The 21938-nt window shown below is 38.4% G+C and overlaps 1 long non-coding RNA gene across 1 annotated transcript in view; it reads left to right on the forward strand.

Annotated features, from left to right (window-relative positions):
- The window catches only part of LOC148093491 (uncharacterized), a 258888-nt gene extending 238735 nt beyond the window's left edge, over positions 1-20153 (forward strand). The window contains exon 3 of the long non-coding RNA XR_015714215.1: positions 20069-20153. This is a non-coding gene — a long non-coding RNA (uncharacterized LOC148093491). The remainder of the gene's footprint in view (positions 1-20068) is intronic.
- Positions 20154-21938: the final 1785 nt, after the last annotated feature.

The following is a 21938-nucleotide window of genomic DNA, read 5'->3' on the forward strand; positions in this document are numbered from 1 at the left end:
TTAAGTTTGTGAACCATCTATAGGTCTAGTTTTTTCTCTGCTGTTTCAATGATTTCCAGTCACATATTTTTAGCATGTCACATACATTTTGATTGATGTTAGGCATTGTGAATGACAAATTTTAGAAGCTCTAGTAGCTATTTTCCCACAAAGAAATGTGATTTTGTGAGGTATCGAGGGGCAGATAGGGTAGTGGTGGATTCCTTACCTCTCTGCAGAGGGTTGGTTTTAGACTTTGTAAGGCCAAATATAATTTAATATGGTCTTTATTATTAGAGGGGTGGCTCTTTTGGCATTTTAATGAAAAACATAATTGTTTGCCAACTCCCTCTAATTTTATGAGACTTGAATTCCAAATTTTATCTTTTCAGCATAAGACAGCTGTTGAAATCTTGTTGCTCAGCTCTTTAGCTTTCTACATGTCACTTCTTCTGTTGTGCGTGTGCCATTTTAGAGTCAGCTAATGTTTGATGGGTATTTGTGTACATATCTTGAGGTTCCCTCCTGTATAGTTTCTACTTCTCTGGATTTCCCCTCCATTTATAGCTATCTTTCAGCCCAAGATTCCAGCTCTGTGGCTTTCATAATTTTGCTAGTATTCTGTTTCTTTCTTGAGTTCTATTACCTGCACCGTGTTATCAAACTGAAAAGTGCTTTCAGGAGAAGAGCCAGATAGATGTACAAATTGCCCGATATACTTCTCCTTTTTTAAGGATAGGAACCTCTAAATTTTTGCCTGCTTTGGATGCTTTCCAATACCTTCAATACAATCATTATTATATATTGTATTAGTTTCCTAGGCCTGGCATAACAAAGTGCCAAATCTGGGTGGTTTAAAGTAACAGATACTTATTATCTCATATTTTAGGAGGTTAGAAGGTAACATGTAGGCCATGCTCTCTATGATGGCTATAGAGAAGAGTCCTACTAAGCCACATCTAGCTTCTGGTATATGCAGGAAAACCTTAGATTTCCTTGGTTTGAAGATGCACCACTCCAATAATGTGGCCATCTTGTCCCTACCTGTCTTCACATCACCTTTGCCCAGTGTGTAGCTGTCTCTCTTTCCAAATTTCTTCTTTTAATGAGGAGACTGCTCATATTAGATTAGAGGCTGCCCTAATGACTTCATTATAATTTGATTACTTTTGTAAAGATTCCATATGAAGAAAAGCTAAGTGATTTTGATAGAAGATACAATAGCAGTTATATGAAGAAGAAAAAATATAGAAGAAAACTTATGTGGTGAAGAAATGTTGTGTCTTAATCTTAGTGATGGTTAAATAGATATATACATATGTTAAAAATCACTGAGTTTAGGATTAATGCACTTTATACATCTTAGTGTATATGAGAGAGTAAAATATTCCTCATTTTCTCAGTGGTGCTCTCAGGAACAATGGCTATCTTCAGGGGTAAATCAACCCTGAGTGCTGGGCTCATTTCTACATATCTGTCCTCTCTGGGATCATGGCCTTGAAATTTTCCACTATTATGTTAGATATCTAGGATTTTAAGGATATTTTTCATTTCAAATAAAAAATAATAATTTTGTCCTGATTTTATAATTGCCATCAGTGAGAGGGTCTGAGTTGTCTAGTTTGTCATTATGGAAACTGGACCTCTACCCACTGGGAATCCTTGTAACTATAGAGAGCTTCCATAGATATTCAAATCTTATTTACTACATCTGACTTTGGAATCTTCTTGCTGATTTTGAAAATTGAGTGAAAATTGGCTTAAATCTGAACTCTTTTTCCTGTATTAAGGCCTTGCCAAGATTCCTACTTGCCATCTAACCAGCACAATTTTTAAATTCTCTTTAAGTTAGATGATCCAATTATTTGTTTCCACATGACTTTATTATTCTTTCTTATGGAAAAATCATGCCTATCTCTGCTGATGCCACTTACTTCACTGCTGTGTTCATTTGACAACTAACAAAAATAAAGGAATTCATTTCCATGATTAAATTGGCCCCTCTTTTAAAATAATTTGTTGGTTTTATCCCTCCCCTCTCCTAACATACTTCACTAGTTCTTTATAAGTGTGTTCTCATTTGTATGTGGTTTGGACATGTTTCTAAGGATTTTCCATGTGCATGTGTTTTATAGCAGCAACTGAATTATAAGCTCTGGTTGTAAGGAACTTTATTTCATCTCTTATATATTCCACATATAACACAGAATGCTCAGCACAAGTTCTTAGCATACACAGGCATTCTTGAAAGTCTGTTGACTGTGTGGCATTAGTCTACTCAAATTTCTCTCTCTCGCTGAATTTAGTGAAATTCTATTTAACCCTTAGTAGCAATTTTAAATAGTTTTCTGTAAGATTGAAGAGCCAGGCTAATTTTGTGCTTTGTAAGGACTGTTAAAGTGAAAACATCTACTTAAATGCTTTAATTTATGTACTAGCTACCTTTGATCTTTAGTGAACTTATTTATGACCTTTACTTTTCTAAAGCAGAAATCATTGGAGTTATATACAAAATACTTTTAAACTATGTCATATCTGCCATATAAAATGAGAAAACAAAGATATGATTAGAATAAAATTTAATTCCAAAGGGGGAATAAAATCTTGAATCTGAAATATCCAGATAAAAAAGCATTTTTTATCATTGTAGTCATTAGTTTTTTTTAAAATATGTTTTTATTGACTTTTTTTAGAGGGAGAGGGATAGAGAGATAGAAACATTGATGAGAGCGAAACATTATCGATCGGCTGCCCTCCTGCTTACCCCCACAACCCAGACATGTGCCTTGACTGGAAATCGAACCAATAACCTCTTGGTCATGGGTCAACCCTCAACCACTGAGCCACACTGGCTGGACTGAAGTCATTAATTGACTCACCAATTTAACATAATCTGTCACAAAGTGCTAGAAATGTTTTTGGCACAGAGTTCTTGCCTGCATAGAGCTTAAATACCAATGACAAGGACAGGAATGAAAACCAAATTAACAAAGTATTTAATCTAATTTCTAGTAGTTCTAAATTAAGAAAAATAGATTAGTGTAAAGGAATTATAAATAAAAAGGGATATATCAAAGACACTTTGGTCAGGGAAAGTCTTTTTCAGTTGAATAAAATGAAGGAGCAAGTTATTGGAAGATAAAGGATTTGTTCTACACAAAGGAACAGTAATCACTAAGGTACTGAGGTAGGTATAAGAAGGACACTGGATAAATTGTAGTGTGTAAGAAGGAAAGAAATGTAATAGGAAATGAGATTGGAAAAATAGAGACTAGCTAGATGAAGGTAAGGGTTGGGAATTTTAATTAAATTCTCAATATGTTGGAAAACCATGGAAAGAGTTTAGATAGGTTAATAATAAAATGTGATATGATTGAGATTTTAAGAGTTTCCCTTGGCTACTGTGTGGGAGAGAGTGGAAGCTATGAGGTAAGTTATGAGTCTATTGTAGTTTAGAAAAGAGATAAAAGCCACTTGGAATAGAGTGGTAGCTGCGGTGGTGGTAAAATGAGATTAAGTTCAGGTTATATTTTGAAGGAAGAATGGGAAAGGAAAAAGCAAATATTCAAGAATGATACCTAGACTTTTGTTTTATGCAACTGTACGAATCCTAATGCCACTTACTGAGCTGAGAAATAATGGTAAGAACAGACTGAGGAGATGGGATAGGAGTTCTGCTTTATGTCACATTTAGGAAGCTAAGAGATATCCAAGGGGAATAATGAGTAGGCAGTTGATGAAATATGTGAATTTCAGGAAAGAGGTTAAGACTGAAGAAATTTGAGAGTCACAGATTGGATAAAAAAGAAACGTGATTCTGAATAGAAAGAAGGAGTGGGTTGAAGCCTTGGGATATGCCAACATTTAGAGACTGAGTACAAGCCAGAAAGAGGTTAAATGTCAGTGAATGAGTAATATCAATAAAATCACATTAAAAAAAAATGTGGTTACCTGTGTTGAATTTTAGCTTAAGAGAATGTACTGAGTTTCAAAAGGATAGGGATTTAAATTTAATTTAATTTATTTTACATTTGTCATATGTTTATTAGGAGCACAGTCTGAAATGTTTAGTTACACCAAAATTCAGCATATAATTTGTTCATGTAACAAGTGTGCAAGAAATGGAAACCCTATGAGAACAATGACATTGCCAGTTATGTTCATTGCTCTATCCCAAAGACCTTGAGCAGTGTCTGGCATGTACAGGAAGTACTTAATAGTTTATCTCATTTTTAATGCATGAGAGAATATAAATATTCTTTGAGGTTTAATCACTGTGCTAATGCAGACAGGCTTAGAAGTAATTTCTTATCTGAGAAAATATAATTTGAACTATTACATGATCACAAAGTCTATCCTTAAGTATCCTACAGGCAACCAGGTATTGGATTTATGGTTTGTAATGAGAAGAGGTAAATCCACCAAGGAAAACACACACACACACACCCCAAAACTCTACAATTAGAAAAACCCCACAACTAATGACGATAGCTAACATACATAACATGATAGTCTAAAATACATATGAATTTCTTAATATGTGTACCAATACTGTTAAAAATAGATTATATTTACCAATTAAAATTTCACAACAATCCTGAAGGAGATTCTGTTATCAAAATCATATGTACCATCATCATCACAATTATCATTATAATTAGTATTGCCATCAGTTTTATCATGCCCATTTTATAGATGAATAAATGGAGTTATGACAAGGTTAATTAAGTTACCCAAGATCACGCAGCTAATTTTTGTTGATATGTCATAGCTATGATTTGTATCCAGGAAGTCTGCCTCCCTTTTCCTTGCACTTGACCACAATATTGCACTTCCCTTTTAAAAAAATTTTATTAAATTTATTGGGGTGATATTGGTTAATAAAATTATATAGGTTTCAGTTATACAGTTCTCTAACACATCATCTGTTATTGTATTGTGTGCTTGCGACCCAAAGTGGAGTCTCCTTTTGTCACCATTTATCCCCCTGCACCCTTTTCTACCTCTCCCTACCCCACTTTCCCTCTGGTAATGCACTTCCTTTCTGGTACATTGTCAAGTATACAGAAAGGACAATGTCATTATTTTTTTCTTCTTGATCTTTAATGGGATAAATAAAAATAATAGCTACTATTTAATTGAGTGTTTTCTGTGTGCCAGAAACCATATTAAGTAACTTATGTTATTTCTGGTCTTTACATAAGCTCTTGGATGTGTGAATTTTATCTTCCCTTCTACAGATAAGAAACTAAAGCTAAGGAGGTCATAATTTCCTTAAGGAAACAGAATAAATTTATATAGCTCTAAAATCAGAAATCTATCGGTGGCACCAGATCATAAAATATTTATTGGTAGAAAATTTTTTTCTTTGGAATTTGATGTAAAATATATACCTACTTTATTAGTTATTTTATTTATTCTGTAAATTTATATCAAACACAGTATGTTAGGAAATCCCAAAATGAAAAAACAAATACAGTCTAATATGGGAATTAAATGATATTTGTTGTATTTCTTGCTGCCCAAATGATGAACATCACTTTATTTAAGGAAAATCCTCACTACATGAATCCTTGCAGAAATCTCTGTTTTGCCTCTGAGTACCAGAGCTGAAGAAGCACTCTTCCTTTCCTCCAGTAGGCTGTTGGAGCTCAAGAGTGTGGTCAAGGCTCTGGTCCCCAGAACTAAGATATTGAGAAAGTGATGTAAAAATCAAGGAGTGGTTGAGAAATTACTCAAGGAGTAGTTGATAAAGTCTTGACTCCAGGATTGAGAATCTAGGAGCAGTGGTGCTACTTGTGGATTTACCCAGATTGTGCCCATCTTTCAAACTTGGCCATGATTGCGGTGGGCTACCTTCCCTAGGACCTTGGCCCCTTTTTGAGATAGGTTCTCAAATTTCCCTTCAATCCAGTGAGCCATCTGACAGCCTTCAATAAATCCATTTTCCACTCAAGTTAGGTAAAGTGCTTTTTGATGCCTGTACATAAGAACTCTGACAAATTTAAGGTGGTAAGACATGTACAGAGTTAGAAAAAATAAATGATAATAACCAATTATGGCAAGAGCCAGACAAAAAAAATCTAAGGTGTTATAAGTGTGCAAATATGACAAGATAATTAGAATTAATGGTATAATTGACCTAGCTGGCCTTAGAGTAGAATATTAAAAGATGGGCATGAGAAGGCAAAGAGATGAGAAAAGTAGGCTTACAGGAGCAGTGAGGAGCCCTTATTGCCTGGTGCATAAAATATGGAGAAGAAAATAGGGGCAAATGAGGTTAGATTGAAAAGCATTGCTCTCCTCCCCAATGCCTAACCTTTACACATATGATCTTTCATTCCTTCCCTTTCTGGATTCTGATATCTTGCTTTCATCTTCATATTTTTAATGTCTGTATTTACTGACAGATACATTATACCAGCTTACAAATATTCTCTAGTTTCCTAGTATCTTGAAAAGACAAATGTATACATTTACATGATGTTTCTTTTTTCTCAAGCTACATCCTATTTCTTTCACTATTTAACATGTTTTAAAAACAGACTACATTTTCCTTTTACATCTTTGTTATTTTGCTCTGTTATTTTTTTATGAAACAGCACTGTTCAGTCTTCCCCATCCTTTCTCCCATTTTCCCCAGATGTAACTACTATCCTTAATTTTATGTGTTTTTATTTGTTTTATGAATAACATATATGTACTTATAAATAATATTTTATTATTTGTATGTTTAATAGGCATAATCATACAGTATGTATAATTTTTCAATTTACTTTTTTACTCAGTATTTTTTAGATATATCATCTTATGTAATTTGAAATGAAATTTAATTTTATTCATTTTAACTGCTAAGTGTTTTTATTCTGTATGAAGAAACTACAACCTCAATTTGTTTTTCCCTACTCAATTCTGTCTTTTGAATATTATCTTCTTCCTTAGTTATCACCTAAAACTGCTCCCTCAAAAATAACCAAATCTAACAGGGTTTTAAAAAATTATGAATCCATCCTTATATTTGGCTCTATAATTAATTCATTTTCTTATACCTTTTTTGATAATTTTGCTTCTCTCCCTTTTTATTGCCTAAATATAGGTGTTCACAAAGCTCTACCCTTGGTTCTCTCTGTCTTGACAATTTTATTCCTATATGGCTTCACTTCCCAAGTGAATCTCAAATATATATTCGGTTCGTTTCCAGTTGCCTGCTGGACATTGCCAGCTGGGTTTCATGCTTGACCTAAATTTGCACTTTTTCCTCTCAAATGTGTTTGTTTCTCTGCTTACTTACTATTTCAGTGGCAATGGCATTCACTCAGGCTCAAAATCTTAGAATGATGTATAAGTCCCTTGGGCCTCATCAGTTGCCAGGACCAGAGAATTACTGTTCTATTCATCCTGCCAAATTGGTTCCCACTGCCACTACCCTAGTTTAAACCCCATGACTTCTAGGCTTTTCACAATAACATAACTTATTTCCCTGCTTCTAAGTGTCTTCCTGCTTTCTAGGCATCCTCTATTCTGCTTGATTAATTTTTCTAAAACACAATTCTGTTCAGAACATTTCCTTGATTGAAAGCTTTTAACAGCTCTACTTTCCTTACAAAATAAAGTCCAAACTCCCTAAACTGGAATTCATGCTTCTCCACAAATCAACGGGTTTATCCCTCCAAACCGGTCACTTCTCCATTTCACATGCTGCATTTGCCTATCCAGTGCAGTCTCGTTTCTGTAATTGTCTGTGCAGTCTAGGTTAAAATGTGTAAACAAAACACTCTAACGCCTCAATGTCTTAAACTAATAAAGATTTATTTTTCACACAGTGTTATGTAGTCCTTTCAGGTCAACAAGGATGCTCTTTGTTCACTGCTGTCACTCAAAGACCCAGCCTAAGGGAATAGCCACCAACTTAAATGTTGCTGGTCTCCCTGCCATGGGAAAAAGTGGAAAGAGCTTGAGAGGATCTTATACTGGCAATTAAATATTATGGCACAGGAATAACAAATGTCACTTCTGCTCATAACCCACCAGCCAGAATTAGTCATTTGGCTCCAACTAACCATGGGAGAAACTAGGAAAAGCAAACCTACCATGTGGCACAAGGAGAAGGAAATCAGATATTGGTGAACAGCACTAATGAGCAGCACAGTTCTCAGTAGCCGCTCTCCTCATTTTCCCCTGTGGACCATTGCTTATGGAGCTCCAGATAGCTGTCGTTCTCTTCTGCCCTTATTCAGATCCTGCTTATCCTTAATTCTCAGCACAGCTATCATCTCTTCGATGAATTTCCTACTCTTCCCAGGAAGAGATATCCTGCTCCTGCTCTAATTTCCCACAGCTCTTTATTTTGAGGTAAACATGATTCTCTGTTGCTGTGCATTTAGATCCTACAGGCCAGGATGCATGCTTTATTAACCCTTGAGCACATGATTTTTAAAAATCAATTAATATATAAGTCAAATCAGAGTATATTTTATTCACTTGGATATACTTTTTTTTGCTGGCTTCTTTTATTACCTATTTATTGGGTGAGATGTTTTATTCTTCACATTATGCATAAGGTTGGGTATATATATATATTTACATGTATTATATATGTATATTAATATATCTTATGTATATATACATATAGTTAGCAGATCCTAGCTTCTATGGTATAAATATAGAATAAATTAATTATGAATCTGCCTCATTCTCACTCTGCAGTTTCTGGCACAGCTATTATAACTCTTTTGAGTCCTATTTTTCCATAAATGGCATGTTTGACCATTGCCCTTTGGTAGCAGTGGTATAGATAGCCTAGAGATATTTTTTAAGTAAAATATTTTAAAGGATGTCCACAAAAATAATTGACAAAAGGAAAGTTAAGGTGGTAAAATCCTGTCATTCTGTGCTTCCTTTCTTCTTCCTGCCTTTTCCAAAATTTACTGGACACTTGTTCTGTATCTGGCACGATTGCAAGATACAATGTGGAGCTACAAGACTCTGTCTTGTAGGGATTCTACAGTTCAGAAGGAGGAATGATACATACAATCTTTCTTCAATAAATTACCTGGAAATCGCCATTTCCCCAACTGAACACCAGGGCAATGTCCACCCACATTTTAAATCTCAGCGTAGGATGTTTTATCCACTGGAAAGCCTTCCTTGATTTCTTAAGTTTAATCTAGCACTACTAGAGGGTATTTCCAAAGCTTAAGAGACCATTAGATTTTAAAGTAACGTGGGGTTACTTGGGAAATGACATGGAAAGGATGCAAAAGAATTAAATAGACATTTAGATGAAAAAAATAGAAGGTATTTAGGAGAAAATATATGATGATAGCCTGCAAGGGAGATGAAGATATTGAAAATGTCATTTAGTTTCTGACTGGGATGACTGAGTGGCTGAAGACCACAAATGGAGATTGACAGGACAAGAAGGCAAGCATATTTTAAAGTTAAATTGGGGACCTCAAATTTCTCTTTGAAGAAAGGGTTGACATTTACTGTGGAGAATAAAAAACAGGGATTTGTTAGGGGTTTTAAATGAACTGACAAATGTTTTGAATTGCTACTGAGGAAAAAGGGAGTAGAAACTGCAAGAAGACACATGAGAAACCTTTATGAGCAATGGAGAGAGGCAAGATGAAGTTGAAAGGTACAAATATTTAGTAGCCCCAGTCTACAGAATTGTATTAATTTTTTTCAACCCAGCTCAGCCTCAGAGTCCAAGTGTGGGCAATTTATATGATTGATCCAGAGTTAAGATATGTGACAAAGGCATATCATTGTGAAACAGTTGAGGGCATTTGTGAATCTATGTAGGGAAGGAAATGAGGCAATTAAGGAATAACATAGAATCACACGCTCTAAGTACTCTACAATGTGGAGGGGCAGTTGTAAAGAAAGTGGTTCCAGAAGGGAAGCAGAAAGGCAAGATGAGCTCAAAGAGCAGAAGAGCAGAATTTCTGATTTTTAAAGGCAAGAACAGTTTTAGTTCCTGGGAAGATCCAGGAGGAGACATAAAAACAAGCTAGGGCAGAAGAGTGGAGGTCAAGCTCTTTGGAATTGAAGGTATGATCGATGGATGTAGAAAGGTACCAGGGAGTTCTTCCATATGGACATTGAAGTTATTCAGGATAAAAACAAGCATTCAGGCAGAAAGAAGCTGTGATCCAGGTGACAACCTCAATGCATATGGGTTTGTAACCTGGAGGCCAACAGATGACATATAAAAGGAGGGTGTGTTTTGTGAACAAGTAAGCTGATCTCTGGTGTAGGATGATTTTTTTATTTTTTTTTTTGAACCAGAGTGTAAGCATAAAAAGGTTTCTTAGGAGGAACCTGAACTTCCTTGGGTAGAAGGGTCAAATGATGAGGGGGATGCAGGCAGCTTTTCCACTCTCCCAGTTTCATGAGACTGAGGTACAAGAGGATGAAAGGTCTTTACTGAAGGAAAGGTATTGCCGCTGGGGACAGGTCAATGTGAACTGGAGCAAGGAAGGAGAAGAAACATTGCGTGTTTTGCAAAGAGGTTGAAGATGTAGTATGTATGTCCTGAGATTAGTTAAAAAAAGAAGAGGAGTTGGGAAGGTAGACAAAGAACAGATCAGATGACATGTAAGTTGCTAGAGATGGCCCCCGTGGTCCCCATGTTGTTTATTTCTTTAGAGCAGGTTAGGACCATTAGCCCAAAACTTGCTGGCACCAAACTCAAGTTCTTAACACATTTGATTGCATTAAATATAGCCCACATAAGCATATTTTTAGACATTTAGAACCGGTCTACTTTACATATCCTGTGAAACTGCACCCAAAGTCTGCTAACCATAGATAAGACAAACCCTGAAGCAAGAAAGGACCCCAGGCTACCTTTGCTCTTCAGAGCCCCCTGGCCCAGAGGTTCCTCTCTTCCCCGCTGCATGCCATCACCTGACAAGCAAGCCCCCTCTGGCCCCCCTGCTCCTCGGGAGGTCTCTTGCTCTCCTCTCCTGGGGAGTGGACTCCCGTCACGGAATGTGGAAGGCCTTTGATGGAACATGTCCCCTCATACAGTTCTGTCCAAACATCACCCATTAAGAGCTTATGCACCACTGCCTTTCATGGTCCTGCCTCTTTCCTGATCAAACTGCAAATCCTGGAGCTTTTTGCACCAGTGTTAATTAAGTGAATATTAAGTGTTAATGCTTGAGTGGTGGCAGCGGTTGCAGGGGCGGGTGGCGTGGATGCGATGGGCTGGCCCTAAGCCTCCAAACCTCAGGGCCCAGTTGTCCTGATGCTGGACTGTGAGGGGCAAAAGAGGGGCAAGTATCTACAAGGACTTCTTTTCGGTTCTCGGTGTTATAAAATATGAACGCTAAATCAATTTAACCAAGGAAAATGAAATGCTAACCGATAAATAGGGATGTCTGAACTTTAGTCTTCAGAAAAATGAAAGATAATTGCTGAGGAAAGGGTTGTAATTAGCACTATATTCTTCAACCAAGTTGATATGTTCCTGAAAACTGTCATGAAAGTTTATATACTGAAATATATCATATTTTATGGACAATCAATTGTGTACATTTTTATACAAATTGGGAAAACTGTATAGTTTTGGGAACCCTATGAAGTATCCTTTTGCACAATGAAGCTTGTGTATATTATTTGTTTAAAGCAAGGTACATAACAAAGTTTTAAATTAATACATGAATATTAAGTGTTAATACAGTTATTGTGAAAGTGCATTCAAAATAAGAGGAACCTAGTATTTATACTCGTTTCCTGGTGCTGCTGTAACAAACTATTACAAACTTAGTAACTTAAAACTGATTTATTATCTTACAGTTTTGGAGGTCAAAAATCTAAAATGGGTCTCACAGGTTAATTTTAAGGTGCTAGCAGAGCTGTGTTCCTTCTGGAAGCTCTAGGAGCAAATTTACTTCCTTGCCTTGTCAGCAATCTGCATCTCTGGTTCATCGCCCTTCAAAGTGCATCCCTCCAATCTCTGCTTCCTGTCTCACATCTTTTCTCTACAGTTTTGACCCTCTAATAAGAACTCTTCTTTTCACATTGGGCTCACCTGCATAATTCAGAATAACCTCCCCATCTCAAGATCCTTAATAATATCTGTAAAACTCTCTTTGCCATGTAAATTAACATATTCATAGGTTCCAGAATTAGGATGTGAAACTCTTTGGGGGCCATTATTCTGTCTACCATAGTATTGAATGACAATTTTGAAGATCAGAGTCTTTTGGGATAAAGGTAAATATTAGTAAGTTAAATTAAAAAATTTGTTTTTCTCACAAGCAAACATTTAAAAGAAGAAAGACAGTTCAAGTTTGACTTTAAGATTTTATAATGATTAATGTTTGAATCTCAAAACACTGCCCAGGATTGTCTGCCCCATTTTATACCATTGACTCTTACTTATTACATAACAAACAGATTGTGTGGCTGCTTAGGTGAGGAGTGAATAAATGGATTTAGATAAAATAAGAACCAATTTGGTCCTTTGTACAAAATGTTTCATAAGTTATTATGATTGTCTTTGAAAGGATTCCCCCTCCCCCTCCAAGCTTTCAACATGTACAGTTGGGTATATTTGAAACTCAAAATTTTATTTGAATGTAAAATCATGTTTATTAGAGGAATATGGTTTGAAGTGTATGTGTTTGCATGCATGTGTATATCTATGCTTGTATGTATTGTATTTATGTAAATGTGCGCGTGTTTTTGTAGTAGGTAAATACGTGTGTCAAGGTGGCATTATAAAGATGTCTCCCGATCCGTTTAAAATGAGAAGAACTAGAATTCACAGTTGAAATATACTCTAATGAGATTGGCAGCTTGATTAGTATCTCCTTATAACTGCAAGGGTTCCAATTAAATTCCAACCTCTGCTGTCTGTGTTTCCTTTGGGTTTGAAACTCCTATTACATTAACACAGAGCTGGCCAATCTGCCCCACTAGGTGAGGCAGATCATGCCTTACATCAGGTGGGTTCTCAAGGTACTCAGCAAATCATTCTGAGGTGACAGATGAGGGCTGACAAAGTTGTGTTTATAGGTGGAGGTGAATTTAGCTAGAGCAAGAAGAGATGAGTATGGAGAGCAGCAGGTCAGGGGCAGGAAGTACTGCTGAGTTTTATTTCTTTAAGTTTTAAAATGTCCACCTGAACTCAAATCTCATAAATACTGGCAGGGAATTCTACAATACAACACTAGTATTTGTGACCAATATCAGAGTTATTAACATATTGCATAATCTTAATCAATATCCTCTAGTGCAATTTGGTGATTTTGGCAGCAAAATCATAAAAACTCAAGATCTTTGCTTTGTGTTTTAAACTATGGTTGTGTTATGACTGTCTGCTAAACTTTTAAACTAACATATTTCCTGAATTTAATTTGGATTTTAAAACTTTGTTATATAAAACTTTTAATAGGAAAAAACATCATGTTTTTTTAAAAGAAAATATGTGGATAGGTCAACGTAAAGGCTTCTGTCACATTCTTTGAAAGTCTAATTCTTTGTCAGTTGTGCGCCATTCTTCTAAGAATAGAATACTAATAATTTCTGCCTGCAGAGAATCATGGAGACTTGGTTGTTAATGAAAACTATGAAAACGAACTAAATCTAACACTTTCTGCTCTCTAATTATCTCAGCATAATTGTTTGCTAGGTTTAGTGCCCAAATCCTTTTTTCCAAACTTAAATTGTATAATCCTTTTGATTCCATAAACACGATAGTCTATCATACATGTGAACTACAGAGAACACATAAAGAATAATTAGATTCACCTGGATTTCTTTCTTTTTATCTTCATCTCTACTCCCCAAGCTTCAAACATACATTTAAAATATTGCTTCTCTTCAGACAATCGCACAGTCATTATTTCTTCCTTCCCACTGAAATGCAACCTCTAAGATGTGTCTAAATAAAAACAAAGGGATCACACATTTGGAGATAATTAGTGCATTTGCTTGAGAAAGATTTACCCATTCCTAAGACTTGTTTCCATGTCCATGACAATCAGTGTTAATCATTTGGGTATCTCCAAACCCCTGATCAGAAGTTCACATTTTTAGTCCCTAAAGTATTAGTTTGTAACTCATCAGAAAATTTTTAAGTGTCAGGGAGCAAGAGAGCAAATAGTTTAACATACTTTCTTCTTGACCATGAGTGCGAGTATGATTAAAGCCATAGAAAAGGCCAGTAAATGAGAAAAATGCAAATGTTCATCATATTCCATTGCTGTTTTGACACAGCAATTAGATTTGTGCAGAACAGCAAGATTGTTCCAATTCTATTCTCCCAAACATAAGTCTTAAAAAAAGAGGTTACATTTGTGACTGTAGCTCATGGAGCATCCAATCTGGCATCCTGAAAATCCATATGTAAGCCACACTTATATCTTAAACCTGTCAAACAAATAAATGTACTGAAGCAGTAATTTATGTACTTTATAGACTGTTTTGCCCTTTTAGAGCAAAAGCCTAATTTTCAAGTGTTGCTATTTTAACTTCTGGCAGTGCCTGGGAGATAACTGAGGTTCAAAATGTGAATTTTACAAGTAAAATGTGATTCAAAAATTGATTTACCCTGTTCTCACTACATGTGAGACAGAGAAGAGAAATGCTGGGTGTTTGTGAGCTTTAGGCAAAGGGAAACATATTGCTAAGTACAGAAGCCACGCAAAACTTTGCAGGTTTTCAGCTTAGAAGTGAACTTGAGCCTTTCCCAGTTCAAGTTCTGTTTAGGGCCGGCAAAACATGACTTTCTGATTCAAAGAAATAAGGCTTAAAAAGGCTTATAAAACAGGCTCGCAGGCTTCTTGTACATCAAATAGCTCTTGCACAATGGCATTTAGATGATTTAAGTGTAAATGAATCAAAGACATATGGATTGCATTTCCCTTGTAATACGCATGGGTTTTAAAATGAAGGGAAAACACACTTGCCAAATCCTTTTTGGGTTGTGCTGCATCAAAAACATTTGGAAATGACTTTAAATGTTTGGAAGAACCCCAGACACTGGGTTCAGTCACCCCTGGAGATTAAATCAGTGTCCGTCATCCAATGATAACTAGGCCCCTGCTTGCAAAGAGATTTCTTAAAAATGTCAAGTCCCTAACATGAAACTCCTGAAAACTGACTTTCTTGATGTTTGCATTGCTGATTCAATGATGGGGTTTCATTATGGAATCTTCCCCAGAGATGAGGAATCCATTTTGTGTTATTTAAACCACCAGAAGCACATTTTAACTCTACCCAATTTTTAAAATATGGTTAAAAATGTAAGTTTTCTCTGTTCTGGAGGAAAAAAAAAATAGTGCTTCTAGAGATCCAAAAGGAAATCAAGCTTTCAGGCTGAATTGAAGGACTATGTGATCAAGAAGATAAGCATGGAAAACATGCTCGTTCTCGAAAATGTTTTCAGGCACAAGTTCTGACATCATGGGGCTGTTAGCATAGTTTACTGAAAAAGGGAAGGAGGGAGGGAGGGAGGGAGGGAGGGAAGGAAGGAAGGAAGGAAGGAAGGAAGGAAGGAAGGAAGGAAGGAAGGAAGGAAGGAAGGAAGGAAGGAAGGAAGGAAGGAAGGAAGGAAGGAAGGAAGGGAGGGAGGGAGGGAGGGAGGGAGAAGGAAACTGGATAGTAAAATGTCTTGGAGATAAAAAGAGATTGTGTGTGAAATACAGAAATCAATTAGGTTCAATGGGAATGGGCAGTTTCCTGCCAGCAGCTCAGCAGCACTCAGGCCAGAGCACTGAGCACAGGGCCTGCGGAAGACGTGCCCAGGAAGGGGACGCCATGAAGCGGCTGAGACGTGGGTTGGCACAAGTGATGAGCCGAGCGTCCAAAAGGAATGAGGAAAAGGGCGCTGTACTATTGGAAGGAAATAGGTTAGGCGTTGAAATCATGGAAACAACCAAGGGCACGGGCCGGCACCTACACTGAGACAGGCCGGAGGCACCCCGCCGCGAGGGAAGGGCGAGGAAAGGCCGCCTGCGGGCGCGGGCGCGGCGCGGCGGAGCAGCGCGTCGGAGCCGCCAGGGCGGAGCGCACGCGGCTCTCCTGGGAAAGGACACAGCTTTCGAACTTGTTGGATGACCCGCGTGAGGAAGGTTACCGGGATTATCCTGCGGCTCGCGGGAGGACGGGCAGCCCCTGGCGGCGTGGCCCGCACTGCCTGCCTAAGGCCCGCACCCTGCGCGGGGAAGTGCCAGATCCTCGCGCCGCTCGCAGGCGCCGCTTGGAGAGTGGGGGCGCTTTTAATGAGGGCGGTTCACATCAGAGGGGACAGGAAGGGAGAAATGCGTGCTGAAGCCTGGGCTCTTTCATTTTAATTCTGCCCTCCCTGACTACGGGGGTGCCCGGGGGTGAACCTTTTTGAGGTTTCAATTTGCTGCGGGCCCCTCTCCCTCCCCACTGGGCCGCCTGCACCTAGGTGGCCGCTGTGACATCCTGCGCCTCCGGCGGGCATGCTCCTCCGGTCGCTCTCCGGCCAGCTCCTCGTCAAAGTGCGGAGATGTCCCCCTTCCCTCTGTTATGCACAGCACAAAGCCATGCTGCTTTGCACTTGCCGTCCTGTGGAGACGCTAATGAGGGGGATCCTGAGGACAGCGCCCCGCGGGCAGTGTGGCCTCAGCCGGCGGAGGTGGGAGGTGGGAGGTGGGCGAGGAGGTCAGGGGAGAGGCGAGCAGCCCAGCCGCTCTGCTGAGCGGTGCTTCTCAGTCACAGGACACAAATCATCCCTTTTCTTTTTTGATGACCCTTCATTTTTGTCCCAGACTCGAATTTGCTGACTTTTAAGAAACTGTATGAGTCAGGTAATTCGTGCCAGGTGCTGTAACAAACAGCCCTGGAATCCTAGCGACTTGGCCCAGCAGAGGCTCTCTTCCGGCTGGCACCACAGTCTGTGTGGCGGGCAGCTTCCCGTTCCCTGGCCCTGGAATCCCAGTTTTTCTATCTTGGGGTGGGGTCACCTTCGAAAGCCTCTTCAGGACCCACTGTTAGACCATCTGTATTTAGCTGGTTGAGCAGCAAAGAGAGAGGATCCCATAGTGCAATTTACGTGGGCGACTGGAAGTGTGGAACATTCCTCCCATGACGGGGCACCAATTTAACTGCAAAGAACGCTGGGAAATATGGTTTCCCCAGGGCCCAGAAGGAAGAAGTGTGATTGGTGAGCTTTCAGTCACCAAGGGGCTTTTTCTTTCTTCCTGCAACTTAATCCTTAATGGGTCTGTCTTCCCAGCCTCTGCTCGGATATGTCTGAGTTCATGAACATTATTTAATATGGAAACTGAGACAGATTATTTAAATATACATAGCTAATGAATGCCAGAAGTGGATTGTAACTCAAATTTGCCTGAACATAACATAACATGTTCTCCTCCTAAGTTATATACTTTGGGGAGTAGCGATATGGATGAGATCATATTGGAAAGAACCTGACTTCTTTTCTTTGCATCCCTGGAGTCCTTTGAGATATCAGAACCTAACCGGAAAATGAAAAATGCTGGGAAATAGTGCACACCTCACCTCATCCTCCAAATTAGGCGTGGTAAAATGGCCATATTAAATGGCTTCAGAAAATATCTTTACCTCTTTTTGACCAAAATGCTTAAAGCAAAAAGGCAAGAGAAAGCCACGGAGAAAGAAAGACAATATAATATGTGAGACTGCGCCTGGATTTTAGTGCTGCTTTTAGATTATAGCTTTGCTTTTTCCTAGCTGCATGGGATGGAAGCATTATTTAACCTCACAGAGCCTCGGTTTTCTTGTAAAAAAAGTAGGGATAGTGAACCTTAACTCCTAAGGTAGTGAGGATTAAAGAAGATAACAAGGGTACTAAGCCTAACCAACAGAATGCACAGCAACCAAGGGCTAACCACGTTCCCTTTTTATTAATTCTCTTTCTTTCAAAATTGTGGCATCAAGGAGAGGCATTATGGTGGGAGCATAATCCTACTGGATGCCATAGAAAACTGATGAAACAAAATAGTAATTAACTTATTAATAAGTTATTTATCTACTTCTTCAGTAATTTATCCATCCATCAATAGTTTATTTATTCTTTCATACGTTTACTGAATATGTACTCACCACTGGTGAATGACTATAGTGGACATTGGGGAAATCCAAAAGGACAGCATGAACCCTATTTTTAGCATGTGTGTCTTCCAGTGGAAGAGATAGGCATGGAAATACAAGGTGATATGACAAATGACATAGACATTTTAAAATTAAGTATTGTGATAGAGTAGAAGGAGGAGGATAGGGCAGGGAATGTGGAAAGTGTAAGAGAATCAGTAGCATTTGTGTTGGGACTAGAGCAGTGGTGGCTCTGGGATATCTGAATAAGAGGAATTTTAGAGCAACAATCTGATAAGCAGAAGCAAGAGTATTTCTTTTGATGCTATGGTTGCATAGCAAAAACAGCAAATTTACTTAGAAAGTTTATTACAAATCAATACAAAGAACTCAATTTTTTAAATTAATGTTATTTTTTAAATTAAATTAATTTTTTCCATCACCATATATTCCCCTTATACCCTCTTCCATCTCCACAACCCCACGCACTCCCCTCCCCCCTGCAATCACTACACTGTGGTCCATGCCCATGAGTTCTTTCTCTGTTTCTTTTTTGCTCAATCCTCCACCCCACCCCAACCCCTGGCACCCCCAGCCCCCACCAGAGCTGTCCACCTGCTCTCTATCTATGAGTCTTTCTCTATTTTGCTTGTTAGTTCAGTTTGTTCATTAAATTCCACATATGAGTGAAATCATATGGTACTTGTCTTTCTCTGAATGACTTGTTTCACTCACACTTTTTGTATAAAAATTGCAAGAATTGAAAAAATCTTCTAAAACATTTCTGTTTTATTTTTTGCTGAAAAATTAATAATGATTAGTTTTAGTTAAGTTGCTTCAGGGACTGTATTAGTTAGCTCAGGCTGCCATAACAAGATACCACAGATGACTTAAACACCAGAAATGTATTTTCCCACCCTTTTGGAGGCTGAAGTCCAAGATCAGGGTGCTGGCATGGTCAAGTTCTCCTGAGAGCTCTTGTCCTGGCTTACTGATGACAAAGAGCTCTGATGTCTCTTCCTCTTTTTATAAGGACACCAGTTCTATTGGATCATGGCTCCACCCTTATGACCTCATTTAACCTTAATCACCTTCTTAAAGGCCCTATTTCCAGATACAGTCACATTGTACGCCAAGGCTTCAACATATTAATTTTGGGGGTACACAATTCAGTCCATAGCAGGAGCTGACAGAAGTTTACCTCTTGGTACATTCTCTGTCTTGGAAACATGAACGTGATTCCGTTTGAGAACAGCGTGGAGAGAGAATGGGAGCAGTGTGATCTGCTTTAGCAAGTAATGTCTCAGAGTTGTCACAATTGAAAAGCTCAAAGGTACAGTTCCGTTATGATTTGTGTACTTGTCAAAGGCAAAATCTATTTCAAATAGTAAAGTAATTGACTTTATTCTTCTCTTTTATGTAAACCTATGAAGATTCTTACAAGAATAAAAATATAAATGTTATTATTTCCAATTGCTGGTTTTATAGAAAATCCACACTAGTTTTTGCTATTTGGTAGACATTTTTACAGCTGTGTTGTATTTTTTTTTTTTCAGTTATTAGAGATTTTCAGCCTACTCAATTTAACCATGATTAATGGCATGTTCTCAAAAACCAACATGGAAGGCTTGTAGCAATAAAAATAATCTCTATTAGTTGACTAAGAGGGTAGGAACAATCTGAACTTTTACGAGAAGTTAAAAGCTATTTCCAAAGAGGTGCCACTTTTCCAAATAAACGATGTATTTGGTAAAACTATTGACAATAAAATAAAGAAAGGGGTTTTGATTCTTCTCTTGTTTAACTCATGTATCATGACTAAAATTCTGCTTTGTATATCACATTCAATTCCCACTCTACTTGTTTTGTATTGAATACAGCTACACTGTGCTATGAAAAGAGAATTTGGACAGGATATCTTTTGGAATTAGAGTGTTTGTTTTTGTGTCCCCTTAGCCAGAACCATCTCTTGGGAAATATTGGCTCTTGGGAAATCACATGGTGTGCCCTTTTCCCTCTATTCCAGCATCTTTATACAACTGAAGGGATGTTCAGCTGGAGAGCAGTGTCTCTGGAAAAGGAAAAGAAGTTCCAGATGAGCCAATGCAGCTTAGGAGGTATGTGTGGAAAAAGGGGCCATGCCAAGAAGCTATGCTGTGAGAATTAGGAAAAAGGTGCCACTTCCCCTGCTTGGACACAACCAACCCCATGCCAGGATGTGTGGTTTGGCAAATAGAGTGAAGGCAGGGTTTCAGCTCCCATTTGCCTCTGTAGATGAGTGACTGTCTGCAGTGGTCTTGGGCAGGGCCAAGTTGAGGGCTAAGTTGAGAAATAAACATTTAGTGGTACCTGCTATTATACTTGCACATAGTAAGTATGGTTATGAATGTATAGTTTAATCATCATTATGTTTAAACAGTACCCAATCCTTTACAGAAAACCGTATCCCAGAATGAGTTTGTAAATCCAGATTCTAAAAGTTTTCTACTAATCTGGCAGAAAAGCACTTATGGGTATATGGCAAATTTGTAAAATTTGTTTTCTTGATTAAGATGCATGATAATCTAAAACAAACAAAAAAGGAATTGGTATTATGTAGTACATTTTCTGATTTGTCCAGGTAAATTTGGATTTGGGATTATCTACTTTTTTGTGTGAAATAAAGTGTTATTCTCCTTCTCTCAAGTCAGTTTAGTAAACCTTTGGGCAAAGTCAGAGGCCTAGGTAACTAGTATAGGCCCCTTTGCTCTTAGAGAATTCTTCAATAACTGTTGGGAAAGTTGCAATGTGGTCTTAGGGTAGGGAACATCCAGTCTGGGGACCATATAGGTCTGGCCCTGCCAAGGTAACCACAGGCAGTACTCAAAATTCAATAAATCTAGGAGCTTTTTTCATAGCTAATTTTTAAGTTAATAATTTTGTATGGCTGGTGAATGATGTTATAAATATCCAAATGGCCCTTGGCAGAAAAAAGTTTCCGCACCTCTGTAAGAGGAAAACAGAATGGTTTCCTCCTCAGGTACAGGACCAACTACTAATTTTCAGGCTCCCAGAGTGAAATGATAATGTGGGGACCAGCAGGATAGAGAAGTTAATCTCCCTTTTCTACCAGTGAATGGGTGACTACCAAGGGATCACAACCTCTGTTTTGGGACATGCGCAGTACCTGGGTCTGAAGTGGGCAAGAAGCCTCCTCCCAACCTCTGCCGAGCACCCACTTTCCCCAACCCAAGACATTGCAGGCAGGCCCAACAAAGCTGCATTCAGGCCTGCATTCAGGCCTGGGACCCAAGTTAGAATCATAACAGATACTTTTTAGAGAGAGGAAGAGAGAGAGAGAAACATCAATGTGAAAGAGAAACATCAATGGGTTGCCTTTCCCACGCACCCCTACTGGGGATTGAACCCACAACCTGGGTATATGTCCTGACTAGGAACCAAACTGCCACCTTCTGGTGTGTGGGATGATGCTCCAACCAACTGAGCCACGCCGGCCAGGGACAACAGATACAATTTTTGACCTTGATCTTAAAGAATCTCATTTCAACAGGTCTGGAAGGGAGGAAAGGCAATAGAGGCAGAGGCTACTGCCTGAGGGAAAAATTCAATGTGAAAACCCAGTCTTGTTTAGAGAATGCTAGTCAACAGAGAGCGAGCTTGGCTGGTTGGGAAGCAGATGGTGGGGGGTGGCTGGAGATGTCTAGGATGACATTCCTTCATTCAGTAATCATTTATTAAGTGCCTACTATGTCACAGGCCCAGTGCTAAGTGCTGCTGATATAATGTTGAGCAGAATCAGATGCGTTCTTTACTCTCATGAGACTCAAAGCTAATGGAAAAATTAGGATCAGATTGAGGAGGTTCTTGAATGCAATTTGCATTCAGGGTTTTTCTGT

Source organism: Miniopterus natalensis, chromosome 3 (genome assembly GCF_054644295.1).
Source record: "Miniopterus natalensis isolate mMinNat1 chromosome 3, mMinNat1.hap1, whole genome shotgun sequence".
Classification (NCBI taxonomy): Eukaryota; Metazoa; Chordata; class Mammalia; order Chiroptera; family Miniopteridae; genus Miniopterus; species Miniopterus natalensis.